Below are 11,612 nucleotides of genomic sequence, written 5' to 3'. Positions count from 1 at the left end.
GTGAATACGTATTTAGGTGCAGAGCTAAGGAAGATTGTGGAGAATGACTTGAAGTTGTAGCATTGGAAGGCAAATGGGTGATCTATGGCAAAGAGTCATTAAACACCTAGAGGGATGCTCATCCAAATGAGAGTTTTATAGCCGTTCAGGTGAAGGTGGATGATGTCTGCTTCTGTGTGCCATGCAAATTACAAGAGATCCGCTTCCTCAGCAACCTGAAAAAATGCTGTGCCTCCTTCAATCCCAGTCCTGGCTGAGGGCTACAAACAGATGCTCTAGGACTCCATGGCCACCCTCTGTCCTCTAAACCTGCAAATGTTGAATAATTGAGCTATGATTTTGCTAAGGAACTATCTATCATTCCACACAGGCACATCAGACTGTAGAATCAATGCTTTTACCCGTAGAGCTGGAAATGTAAATAGAGAGAGAAAAATGACTGTGTTAGTGAAACGCTCCATAGGACCTCTAAGGACCTAATTATAAATGGACATTAAATATTTAATCTCATCTTTAACCCTTGAGGCAGAGGCCCACGGTGGGCCTGACTTACTCCAAGGGCAAAATTCCACAAGGTTTTCCCAGGTTAATTTCTCTCCCATGGGCAGTTTAGTCTTACTGTCGAAATACACCCCTTGGGACTTCCCTGGTGGCACAGTGGTTAAGAATCCACCTGCCAATGCAGGGGACATGAGTTCGAACCCTGGTCCAGGAAGATCCCACATGCCATGGAGCGACTGAGCCTGTGCGCCACAACTACTGAGCCTGCGCTCTAGAGTCCACAAGCCACAACTACTGAGCCTGTGAGCCACAACTACTGAGCCCATGTGCCTAGAGCCCGTGCTCCATAAGAGAAGCCACCACAATGAGAAGCCTGTGCACTGCAACAAAGAATAGTCCCCGCTCGCCGCAACTAGAGAGAAAGCCTGCGCGCAGCAACGAAGACCCAGTGCAGCCAAAAATAAATAGTTTTTAAAAATTAAAAGAAAAAGAAACACACCCCTTTTCTTCCCACTTATGAAAATAAACTTCCTCCTACCCTCACCCACAACTTCCTTTGGCTCTTCCTTCTTCCCGCTGAGTGTTTCCCAGTTTTAAAAATCAATGGTTTTATGTTAGCCCCCATTTTTATTAAACAAATAACAATGATAATGACAATAACTAACATCTACTGAATGCCTACTCTGTACCAGGCCCTGATGGATGATTTAGGAGCATTATGTATGTGATCTCATATAATCTTCCTAAAACCCTATGAGGAATGTTTTCTATTATTCCTGTTTCAAAGATAGAAAACTGAGGCTCAGAGAAAATAATTGGCCCAAGTTATATTGTGTGGAATTGGCAAAGCTGGGATTCAAACCAGGTCTCTGACTTCAAAGACCATGCTCATCTACTGTAGGATTTTTTTTTTATTTTAATAAAAATTAACTCTAGAACCCAAAGAAATCCTGCTGTGTAAACATCAGGGATGCAGACTAAACTTCAGTTCTCTCCACTATCACATGGGGAGATGTGTACTTCAAGGCAAAGGAGGCCATTTCCCAAAGTACAAAGAAGAGGTGGAAGCAATGTTGAGTACCTTGTTAAGTGGCAGGGGCCCCTAAGCACTTTATCCTATTGAATCTGCACAACCAAAAAGGCAGGATAGGAATCATTACATCAGTTTTTCCAATGAGGAATTTTAGATAACTTGTACCCATTGTCACAAACCAAGTGAGTTGTAGGGCAGAGTTGATCCTCATCCCTCTGTCTACCAAACCCAAGCATTTTCTTTCTTCTAACCCCAATTACCACCACACACAGATGGCAGAGACACTTTTCTCTTCATTAATTTCTACCAAATGCCTGATATGAAGGTCAGCAACATGTTACTACAACAAATGTGTGCCTCTGACCCTCTTAGGTGGTCTCACCACAACCTTGACCCTTGACTCTGTCCTTCATTTCCATTTATCCCAAGAGGCACCCACTTCATGAGGGCTGGGAGCTACGTCTGTCCAAATCTCAAAGAGTGTCACTTCCAGTGTGCCCCAATAAACACCATGCTCCTATCATACCAACCTTCCCTCAGATAACAACTATAAACTCTGGATAAAATCCAAAAAGGAAAAAAAAAATAACCTGAAGACTGGAAAGTGAAAAACAAAAGCAAGCAAATGCTACAGGGGCAGCAAGACTTCGAAGAAGGAAATTGCATGAAGTGAGTTTCCCATTTTTACAACTTTAAGAATGAGCTAGTAATATCAAGAGAAAACCATAATTCAAAAAAATACATGCACCCCAATGTTCACTGCAGCACTATTAACAATAGCCAAGACATGGAAGCAACCTAAGTGCCCATCAACAGATGAATGGATAAAGAAGATGTGGTATATCTATACAACGGAATATTACTCAGCCATGAAAAAGAAAGAAATATTTGCAGCAACATGGATGGACCTAGAGATTATCACACTAAGTGAAGTAAGCCAGACAGAGAAAGACAAATATCATATGATATTGTTTATATGTGGAATCTAAAAAAAAAGATACAACTGACTTATTTACAAAACAGAAATAGACCCACAGACATAGAAAACAAACTTATGGTTACCAAAGGGGAAAGGGTGGGGGGGAAGGATAAATTAGGAGTTTGAGATTAACATATACACACTACAATATATAAAATAGATAACCAACAAGGACCTACTGTATAGCACAGGGAACTCTACTCAATACCTTGTAATAACCTATAAAGGAAAAGAATCTGAAAAAGTACAGATATAGATTTAGATACAGATATGTATAACTGAATCACTGTGCTGTATACATACCTGAAACTAAACAACACTGTAAATCAACTAGACTTCAATAATAAAAAAAAAAAAAAAGAATGAGCCAGAATTTTATAAGGTAGTTTAAAGTAATCAAAACAGAAAAACAATCTTTCTGGCCTGAAGAACCAGAGGATAGAGTTTGGTGCAACTACAGCCACTAGAAAGAGGGAATCTCACAAACAAAAGATCCAGAGAGATGGGGCACCAAATCCTGTACATAAACTCTACCCTACTCAAATCTCTGGCTTGCCCTTGAACTATGCAGTGCCAGACAGACTCAAAAGCAGTTCCACTAAGGATAAAACGAGACCTGGCTGTTGGCCAACAGACAGAAATTTGCAGTTTAAATCCAACCAAATTAATTGCCTGCTAAAACAAAAAGTCAACATCCTTCAGAGGTATATGACTTAATTTGGAGTGTCCACAGCAAAACAGCCACAATGTTGTGGGTAAAATAAAAATTATTTGATGTTCTAAGGACCATGAAAATTTGAAAAGCAAGAGAAAAAGTTATCAACAGAGATTAACAAGTTGGCACAGATGTTGGAATTAGCAGAGAAGGATTTTTTATTTATTTACTTTTATTGATGTATAGTTAATCTACAATGTTGTGTTAGTTTCTCGTGTACAGCAAAGTGATTCATATATATATTTATATATATATTCATATTCTTTTGCATTTCCAACAGTAGGTCCTTCTTGTTTACCTACTTTATATATAGTAGTGTGTATCTGCTAATCCCAAACTCCTAATTTATCCCTTCCCCCACTTTCCCCTTTGATAACCATAAATTTGTTTTCTAAGTCTGTTCCTGTTTTATAAATAAGTTCATTTGGCTCATTTTTTTTAGGTTCCACATATAAGTGATATCATGTGATATTGTTTTTGATTACTTCACTTAATATGATAATCTCTAGGTCCATCTATGTTGCTACAAATGGCATTATTTCATTCTTCTTTATGGCTAAGTAATAGACCATTGTATATATGTGTGGGGGCGTGTATCTCCCACATCTTCTTTATCCATTGATCTGTCGATGGACATTTAGGTTGCTTCCACGTCTTGGCTATTGTAAATAGTGTTGCTATGAACACTGCGGTGCATGTATCTTCAAATTAGAATTTTTGTCTTTTCCGGATATACACCCAGGAGTGGGATTGCTATATCATATGGTAATTCTATTTTTAGTTTTTAAGGAACCTCCATACTGTGTTCCATAGTAACTGCACCAATTTACATTCCCATCAACAGTGTAGGAGGGTTCACTTTCAGAGGAGGACTTTAAAGCAGCTATTATAACTATGCTCAGCGATATGAAGTCAAATATGCTCACAGTGAACAAGAGATAGGAAATCTCGGCAGAGAAACTATTTTTAAAAACTTTAAATTCTGCACCAGGAAAAAAACAGATTCTGAAATTTAAAAAGTCACAGGATGGGCTTAACAGCAGAATGAGATGATGGAGGAAAGTCAGGGAACTTGAAGATAGATCAATAGAAATGATCTAATCTGAAGAGTATGGGGGAAATGATTTTTTTTTAAAAAAAAAGCTAGAGCCGAGGAAAATATCAAAACATCCAATGTATAACTGGACTGCCAGAATATGAGGGGTGTAACAATGTGGCAGAAGAAAAATGTTTGAGGAAATAATGGCCAAAATTTTCCCAAATTTGATGACAGATTTAAGAATCTCAGGACCCTGAGTAAAATAATTATACCCTGCCAAGGCATATCACCATCAACTGCAAAACTTTATGAGAAAACTTTGGAGGAAGACAGAGAGAAACAACACATTACATACAGAAGAACAAAAAATAAGAATTACCGTAGCCTTCCTGTTGAAAACCTTACAAGCCAAAGGATAATGGATCAACACTTTTAAAGTGCTCAGAGAAAACCGTTAACCCAGACTTCTGTACTGAACAAAGACACACTTCAAGAATGAGGCAAAATTAAGGCATTTTCAGATACTTTTTTAAAATGAGAACTCATCACCAGCAAATTTACACTATAATAAATGGTAAAGGAAGCTCTCTGGTCTAAAAGAAAATGATACCAGATAGAAACTCAGATCCTTAGGAAGGAATAAAGAACACTGGAAATAGCAAATATATACATAAATATAAAATACTATTTTCCTTTTAATTAAAAAACTAGAACATACAGGGTTATATAATTATAACACATAGTCTTATAGGGTTTATCTAGATTTAATATATATGACAACCATAGCAATAAAGGCATGGTTGGGGGAGGTAAATGAACCTATACAGTTGCAAAGTTTCCACATTTTACATGAATTGGTACAATATTAATTCTTACTTCATTGTGAAAAATTGAGAATTTATATTATAGTTCCTAGAACCACCACACCAAAAAAAATGTTTTTAAAATGTAATTTAACAGGTAAGTTAATGTGGCATTCTAAAAATTATTTAATTCAAAAGAAAGAATGAAAGGAGAAACAAAGGAACGAAAAACGAATTGTACAAGGAGAAAAATAATAAAAGGCAGACCAAAATCCAAACAAAAATTGCATTAAGCTTAATGGACTAAACACCTCAATATAAGTCAGAGATGGTAAGAATAGATTTAAAAAATCAACACCCAACTACATGTTGCCTATAAGAGATTCCACTTGAAAAAGAAGTAAGTAGATAGATTGAAAGTAAGTGGATGGAAAAATATATACTAGGCAAATAGTAATAAGTATGAAGTCCAGAGTGGTTATTTTAATATCTGATAAAATAGACTTCAAGATTAAAAGTAACATTAAAGATATAGGACATTTCAAAATGATAAATGGATCAATTTATCAAGATATAACAATAATCAATGTGGCATGTGCCTGATAGCAGAGCTATAAAAAATATAAACCCAAAATTTACAGAATTAAAGGAGAACTAGACAATTCTGCAACATAGTAGGATATTTTAACACACATCTCTCAACAGCCAATAGAACTCTTAAATGAAAAAAAACAAAATCAGGAAAGACACAGATGATCTAAACCAGATTTTCAACCACCTTGACCTACAACTTCAGAATACATATTCTTTTCAAGCATATGGTTATGTTCATCAGAGGAGACCATATGCTGAGTCATAAAAAAGTTTTAGTAAATCTTAAACCACTGAAAACATAATAGCCCTCTGTGGAACCTAAAATTTAAGCTTCATGAGATCAGACACATTGTGTCGTTCTTTGCTGTATCTCTGGATCAAGCAGAGTTCTCCAGAGAAACAGATACATACATATATCTACAGAGAGACAGATTTTTTTATCTTCAAGAATATATTTGAGAGATTTATTTTAAGGTACTGGCCCATGCAACTGTGAGGTCCGGCAAGTCCAAAATCTGTAAGGCATACCAACAGGCTGGAAACTCAAGCAAGAGTTGATGCTTTAGTCTTGAAGCAGAATTTCTACTCCTGCAGAAAGCCTGTTTTGGCAATTAAAGGTTTTAACTGATTAGATGAGGCCCATCCATATTATCTTTACTTAAACTGATTATAATTGTTAACCACATCTACAAACTACTTTCACAGCAACACCTAGGTAAGTGTTTAATTAAATAACTGGGTACCATAGCCTAGACAGGTTGACACAAAAAATTAATCATCACAATATCTAAAGCCAAGAACAGTGATTGACACTTAGAAGCTTTCCATCAGCATTTGTTGAATGAATGTTGAATATATAATTATGGGATCACAAGGCCAAAATCTAAAGGTAGGACATAACCTTAAGAGATTGTCTAGGCCAGAATTTTCAAGCTTCAGAGATTCCCCATGTTGTATCCTCCAGAGAATCTATGTCAAAGGTTGGGGTGGGGTCCAGGAAGTGGTTTTTAACAAGCATACCAGGGCCACCATATGTGGCTGTACCACTTATCCAGTGCACTACTCAACCCCATTGCCCTGCAACCATCCACAGATGATTCTGATGCAGGTGGGCCACAGATCAGAATCTGAAATCTCTAAGGTTATCAACTCATCAAATACAATCATCCTCTCTCCAGCATTCCAGACAGTAGCCCTTCAGCACCTGGAAGGACTGAGTTCTCACTACCTACTCAAGCAGCCTATTTTGTCTTCAGTCAGCTGACTTTAAAAGTTCTTCCTTATATTGGGTCCAAAGAGGACTTTCTGAAATTTCTGACCATTGATACCAGTTCTCCTTTGTGCAACTCAGAGTATCTCAGGGTCACAGATGATTGACAGGGCAGCTTTGATTCAGGTGATGGTTCAGAAGATTTGGTCTGCATGACAGCTCTTGTTCACCTGTGAGAGGACCTAAAGTAAACCAGATATACTGGCTGGTGAATGTGCAAGGATGTAGGATTGCCTGAAGGGAGCCCCCAAAGGAACTGACTGGCTAGGAGAGCATCAAGAATACTTTCTAGGATGATGGTGATGCAGTGAGCCCTGGGAACCTGCTCCAAGAAGGTAGGTTGCTATGACAAATATCTGGTTCTGCTTATTAGAGGATGGACTACTGGACCTAACAAAAATGTTAAATTACAAATCCAGAGTAAGGAACTAGAATACAGCTGCCTAGGATGATTGGAAATAGCAAAAGAAATTTGAATGAAGACAATACTGGGGCTTCTCTATCTTAGCTGGTACAAGCCAGTATACAGTGGCCCTCTGACATTCTAAGCTATTCATTCATGGATTCACTAAATCCATTCATTCACAATATTGATTACATGGTTACTGTAATCAGGCACTGTACTAGGTACAAGGAATGAGTAGTAAACAGAACAAACATGATCTCTGTCCTCATGGAATTAAAGTCTAGTAGGGGTGACATAGTAAACTAGTAAGCAAGCAAAAATATAGGTATGTTATAAAATAATGTGTTTTAAAAAAATTAATAAACAAGGTATATTTATATGGACTATAACAGGGCAGACCTTGTGTTCAAGGAAGGCTTTTCTGAGAGGATAGAGTTTATATGCGACCTGAGGATAGACAGAAGTTTGCTTAGTGCTCTGGGCACAGACAAAGAGAAAGGCATGTGCAGAGTTTCAGAGGCAGGAAAGAGCCTGGCCACACACAGGATCCGAAAGGATGTCAGCATAACGGGAGCATGAGTGAAGGGAGGCTGTGGTTTGAGATGAGATCGCAGAGGTAAACCAGGCTGCTGCCACAGTAGACATCTGAGTAGCAAGCCATTAAAGGATAAAAAGCAGATGGTGGCATAATTCAATTCATGCTTGAAGGGGTGACTCTGGCCATGTTTGGAAATGGATTGGAAGGGGCAAAATTGAAGGAGGTCACTTAACAAGTAATTGCCCCAGTGAGAAATATTGGTGGTAAGAACTAGAGTAGTTGAGGGCAGAATTTGAGAAAAGCAGATGAGTTTAAATTATACTCCAGAGTCAGAATGAGTATATTCCATGATGGAAGAGGCCATGTGTGTTTTGCTTAGCAGCATATCTTCACTAGCACAGCATCTGGTATATAAATATGAACACAGTGGACTCTCATCATTTACAGGTTCCATATTGGCAAATTCACCTACTCACTAAATGAAACCCCCAAATCGATACTTGTGGCACTTTTGCCCTCATTCACAGACATGAGCATTTGCAAACAGGTGAAAATTTTGAGTTGCCTATCACACTTGTTCCTGGCTGAGGTCCAACAAGGCAACGTTTTGCCTTGTTTCAGCTCTCATACCGTATAGAGGTGTCCTTTTCCTTGTGTACTTAGTGCCACTTTTTTCATTTTTGTGCTTTTTGTTGGTACCTTTCCTGCTTAATATGGTCCCCAAGTGTAGTACTCAAGTGCTTTCTAGTGTTCCTAAGTGCAAGAAGGGTGTGATGTGCCTTATGGAGAAAATATGTGTGTTAGATAAACTTCATTCAGGCATGAGTGATAGGGCTGTTGGCCATGATTTCAGTGTTACTGAATCAACAATATACATTAAAGAAGGTGTCTTTAAACAGAAACACACATAGAATGTATTGAGCAGTTGGCAAAAATGTTTGACCAGAGGCTCACAGGAACCTAACCCTGTAATTTCCCTAGAAGCAATGGTTCAAAATTCACTAAATCGGTGTTCTCAGCAACTTTATAGCACATAACTGCCTCAAATAATGAGAATCAACTGTAAATGCTAACTGAACAAATGAATGCAATAGATATGGCAGTTCATGAATTGAGGGCTTTAGGCTTGAACAACTGCATTGAGGGTGGCATCATTTATGGGGACAGGATATTCTGAAAAGGGAACAGGTTTGGGAGGAAAACGCAAAATTCCATTTTTACATCTTTCTTTAAGCTGCCTGTGAGAAATCCAGGTAGAGATGTCAAGTAGCCAGGTGGATATACGAGCCTGAGTCTCAGAGAAAAGTTTTGGACTGGATACATAAATTTATAAGTCATCAGCATATAGATGGCATTTAGGGCTACAGGGATAGAAGAAATCATGTAGGAAATAAGTATACGGAGAGAAGAGGGCCCAGAACTAAGCCCTAGAGCACAGCCACACTCAGAGAGCCCGGACTTAAGGGAGGAACCGGAGGGGAAAAGGACAACCAGGAAATGTGTGGAGTCATGGAAGGCAAGAGAGAACTATGCTGAGAAGAGCAAGGCTGGCCCTGGAGATGGTGGCTGGGAGACTGAGGAAGATGAAGACTGAAAAAGTGACCCTTGGATGGCACAATAAATAAGTAGGCAGTGACCCTGAGCCACCTTCAGGGCAAAGCAGGGGATTAGAGAATGACTGCACAAGACAAGAAAATTAAAACACAATTGGACAACTTTTAGAAGTTTGATTTTGAAAGGAAGCAGAGAATTGAGGCATTTGTTGCAGCAAATAAGCCGTCAAAAGAGGGTTTTATTTTGATCTGATTTTAACTTGGGAAAATACAACATGTGTGCAAACTGCTGAGAGCGATGCAGTAAGGGAGAAACTGATGATGCTGAAGAGAGGAGAAAACTGAAGACCTGATGGAGGCAATAAAGAACGGAACTCAGGGCACACTTGAAGGAACTAATCTTTGTTAAGAGGAGTGACTATCATCCTTTGCATGTGCGTACGTGTGTGCACAAACACACACACATACATACACACAACACTATACCCCTGTAATTGACACCGTAAGTTAAAGACTCTTCATGTATTTCTATTATCTTATTGATTTTGACCAAAATTCTAACAGGATTCTAACAGGTACAGAAATTTTGAATCTTGCTTCTAGTATCCCACAGTTTGCATTCTTCTTTTTCCCCATGTTTCAACCTTCAGACCTTGGCACTTGATTTTCTCTTAAGTTACCCGTCTGGGGTTCTTCTAAGTCTCTTTCTGACTCTCAGTTCTTTGTAGAGACTTCTCTTCTTCTCCCTTCTCTCAACTTTTAAAGATTCGAGTCATGCCTTTTTACCACCCGCGGTGCTGCCTGAAGGCTGAGCACTAGCTCGGGTCAGCTCACTGCCTCCTGCTTCCCTGCCACTTAAGGGGCAAAGTCCTCTGAGCATCCCCTGCCCACAGGAAGTGCAGGGCTCAGCATATAGTAAAGGCTATAGTTTCCTTAGGAACTTCACTTCTGGCAGTTCTCTGCTCACCTATTTTCATCAGTGTTCAGCATTTATTTGAAGTATGACTGTGGTAATAATTTAAGTTTTACATACCCCAAGGATATCCACCTCTCTGTTAATCTACTATAGCACCTGACATCAGTGGACCTGCAATGTGTTCTACGAGCTGCTTTAGACATATTATCTCATTTTTTTTCCTCACAACCCCCAGTGAGCTTGGTATCATCATTCCTGGTTTATGGGTTAGGAAATTGAAACTAAGGGGTCACACAGCTAACGTATCAGGGAGTCAGGATTTGAACTCAGGTTGAAGTGGAGCAGGACCCTATGGTCCTTCCCCCACATCCTCTGCCTGCCTTTTGTCTGTGGAAAAACTTTAGCCAAAGAATAAGTGTAATCAGAGAAGTGAGAAAATGCAGAAACAAAGAAAAGCAGTCAAACAGGACAAAATAATAATAGTTTAGTCATTAAGCAAAGTCAAGGACCTTTAGTTCCTTCTCAAGGGCTATAGATAATATTCTGAGCCATGTGAGCTGTCTTATAGATACTGAAACCCCCGGCCAGGTGGAAGAAGTTAACTACTTGGTGACCAGACTGTAGCCATGGCATAAGCTGCCACAATTCTGAGAACTGGCCTCAAGGAAATGGGAACAAACCACCCTGGAACTGAAGATTAAAAAAATCAAGATGACACTGGTCAAACCACCGCATGACCAATTGCAAGATGACTGTCAGAGCCGACTGTGCTGTTTCTGCACGTAGTCCCCTCCCTCTGTCTATAAAAGCTCTTGCCCACTGGCTGTCAGTGGGGGGGAGGGGGGGAGGGGGGGAAGGAGGGCAGTTGGCCTTTGGACAGGAGTTTACCCTCCCCCGCAACTGCCGGCATCCAAAGTCAAGCAAACTTTCCTTTCCACCAACCTTGTCTCTTTATTGGCTTTTGAGCGGCGAGAAGCCGGTCACCATTTTCAATAAAAATGTCACACTCGAAAGCCTAAAACCTTCCCACTTTTGCCAGGCTGTGGGGTAGACGGCTGTGCTCTCTTGAAATATCTTTTTGGCCACCATTTCATTCCATGTTCTGGCTCCCTAAAGCTGCAGAGATTGCCGTGAAGAAAAAAATACCGATTCAAATCAACTCATGTCCCCCACTAGCTCAATGCCTGTCTTGTGAACCACTGCCTGCAGCCCCTGGAGGCCATGATGGTGCTTCCTCCTTGCGAGAAACCACTACACACTGCCAT

The sequence above is a fragment of the Lagenorhynchus albirostris genome, chromosome 2, assembly GCF_949774975.1.
Source record: "Lagenorhynchus albirostris chromosome 2, mLagAlb1.1, whole genome shotgun sequence".
NCBI lineage: Eukaryota > Metazoa > Chordata > Mammalia > Artiodactyla > Delphinidae > Lagenorhynchus > Lagenorhynchus albirostris.
Note: the sequence above shows the minus strand (reverse complement) of the source record.